Here is a 2806-nt window from a genome sequence, read left to right on the forward strand (position 1 = left end):
ACTGTGTCCTCCCTCATTTCAAACATGTGAATCTTATTTTATTTTAATACTTTCAAGGATTGAAACACACAAGAAGAACAACACCTTTGGACAGTACAACACCTTCAGGTAGCTTTTGACCTTTTACTGTCAACTGAGCATCAACACTGATGCTGGATGAGACACGTGATGGCGAATTTTCAGTGTGTTACTCATTTTACAATATGACTCGTCTTCCTGTTTGTGATGACAGACTTCTCTGTGTTTAGACCCTTTCAACTCACCTGAAACAAGACTAAAGTTTTAGGACAACATGACAACGGGAAGGAGATGAACGGGGGAGCAGATGTTTGACCGTTTTATTGTTAACCAGGTGTCTTGGTCCCGTTTTCTGTCCTTTATGAGCAATGCAGATCCTGCAGTCTCGGCTCGTCCTCCTGCAGACTGCAGTCTTCTGACCTAAGAGACAAAAAGTCGTCTAGAATAAATGCTCTGACATTGAGTGCACCAAAATGTGTGTGTAGAGTAAAGGTTTGAGTCAAAGAAACGGCTTCGTCTTTGTGCCAAGAAATGAACTAAAGTCTCAGTGTCGACTGAGTTTAAAAGTGAACACTACATGTCACTCATTATGTGCGCACAAGCAAATGAAAAACCGGTTTCTGCAACTGAAAGCCCGAAAGTCATTCTCCCGAAGAACAGGTTTGGTGAGGTGAGTTAAAAACATCTGAATGAATGTATTGACGAATGTGTTTGCTTCACGAGGTTAAAAGAAAAAAGGGGAATTAGAAAGAATAATAAAATGATAAGTTAAAAATGTTAAAAGAAATGAAACTGCGGATGGATAAAGCTTAAAATAAACTAAATATAAAGAATAAAAGAGTGTAAAATGATGGCTAAAGTGTAAACAATGAGGAAGGAACAGACAAAGCTCAGAATTCTTCTTCTCTATTTCTCAATGCAGGGGATGAATCCTGACCTGATGTCCTCCAAGTCATGTGATCCACCACCTGATCCAGCAGCACAGCAGCTCCAGCGTCCTGATAGACGACCACACAAAGACAGGGGTGCAATTATGACTCAGGGTTCATACACATTGTGAACAATAGATATCCATGACTTTTCAAGGAATTTTCTATGACTGTAAACAAAATCAGGAATCTGGAAAATTTACATCACCAAACATTTAGTGAAACCTCGGTAAATGAAAAAGTGAGAGAAAATGTAGTATACTTACAATGAGGATTCCAAAGCACACACGGAGTTTACACCATCATTCAATGAGGCATCAATAAGGTCAGTTTTTAACGTTTAATGGGGATGAGTATCATTTTGTGTTTCTCCTACTGGTGCAAAAACTTGCTTTGAAAACACACCGGTGCCTGAACTGATTTTCCTTTTTGTTGTAAAAACACAAAATGCTGATTGACGACATTAAAGAAAGTTTTTTCTAATCTATAACAATATATGAACTTAACAGTTTACAGTATGTTTCATTGGAACAATATTATATTTATTTAGTTAGCTCTTTGCTGCGTACATTGAAGCCTAAATAAAAAGTTTGAAACGATCTCCTGTCATTCACCTAAAGAAATGAAGTCACTATGTCGGGGGCGGTTAGTTGTTGCGCGGTGCTGTGTGTGTGTGTGTGTGTGTGTGTGTGTGTGTGTGGGTGGGTCCGAAGCGGCCGCACGTGACACTAGTCCTGTTCGCCCTGTTCCGCATGTTGATGCAGGTGATCAATGGAGGTAAAGCTGATGACGCAGGCAGGAAGCCCCTCCCCCCGCCAGTCATCCAGACCGTCCCATTTGAGAGGCTACGGAGGCTGCTGGACAGGAGGCGTGGACCGGGAGATGGCAGTGGGATATGAGGGGCCTTTAGGACTTAACCACCGAGACACTCTCACGTACTAATGAAACACTCGTGCACATCTCACTGGTGTTCGTGAGTGAAATCTCAGTTACACCGGAAGGCGGAAGCAAAGAGGGCGGGTTTTGAACAGCGAACAGCGCCAATCTAACGTCCTTCCATAATATGCTTTTAAGTCTGGACTCGCCGTCTTTATGTAGGTCCAAGGTTATAAATACTACCATATTTAAGTGATGGAATGTATTTTTAGGACTTTTTCAGACTGGAAGTTAGTTGTTTGAGCAACATTTCTGCGGTCGGTTTATCAACATTCAGCCTTTGTTATTGCATGTGACAGTTTCTCAGCACTCACACGGGATAGGATCTGGTAGATCAGCTATCAGGGCCGATATCATGAATGAAATATTCCTCATAATGTACAGGATGGAAATGAGAGACGTAGTTACACAATTAATCTGGGTTCCAGCTCATGTTGGTGTGGAGGGGAATGAACAGGTAGGTATTCTGGCCAAACAAACACCTAGAATTAAGAATATATGTTTACAAGTTCCATTTAGTAAAACTGAGGCTAAGCAATTTATCAGAACGTATGCACATACAGTATGGCAGGATAATCGGGAAACTGGAAGGCATCTGTACACGATACACAAACATGGAGAAAGGTTGTATGGAAGAGAACGGAAGGGAACGTCATCACTCGACTGAGTATTGGACATACAGGTCTTGCCCCTACATTACATAGAATATGCTAACACCCAACTGGAAAATGCTCATATTGCCATCAACCAGAAACTGTTGAACATATAGTTACAATGCAGAATTTCGTTGTCCAGAGGAATCATCTTTTTCAGTCACTAAGGCAAAACATCAGGGTTGATCATTGTCAGGTCTATTGTGGAATCGAGCAGATAAAATATATTGTTAAATTATTCAGATTTTGAGAGAAACGGATCTAGTTAAA

General features: G+C 40.9%; 1 long non-coding RNA gene across 1 annotated transcript; it reads right to left on the reverse strand.

The window, feature by feature from the left end:
* Positions 1-293: 293 nt before the first annotated feature.
* LOC144386225 (uncharacterized) lies at positions 294-1618 on the reverse strand. The gene is made up of 3 exons (XR_013451913.1): positions 1214-1618; positions 956-1016; positions 294-438 (listed from the first exon to the last, which is right to left on the reverse strand). It is a non-coding gene; the product is annotated as an uncharacterized LOC144386225 (long non-coding RNA).
* Positions 1619-2806: the final 1188 nt, after the last annotated feature.

Source organism: Gasterosteus aculeatus, chromosome 13 (genome assembly GCF_964276395.1).
Source record: "Gasterosteus aculeatus chromosome 13, fGasAcu3.hap1.1, whole genome shotgun sequence".
Lineage (NCBI taxonomy): Eukaryota > Metazoa > Chordata > Actinopteri > Perciformes > Gasterosteidae > Gasterosteus > Gasterosteus aculeatus.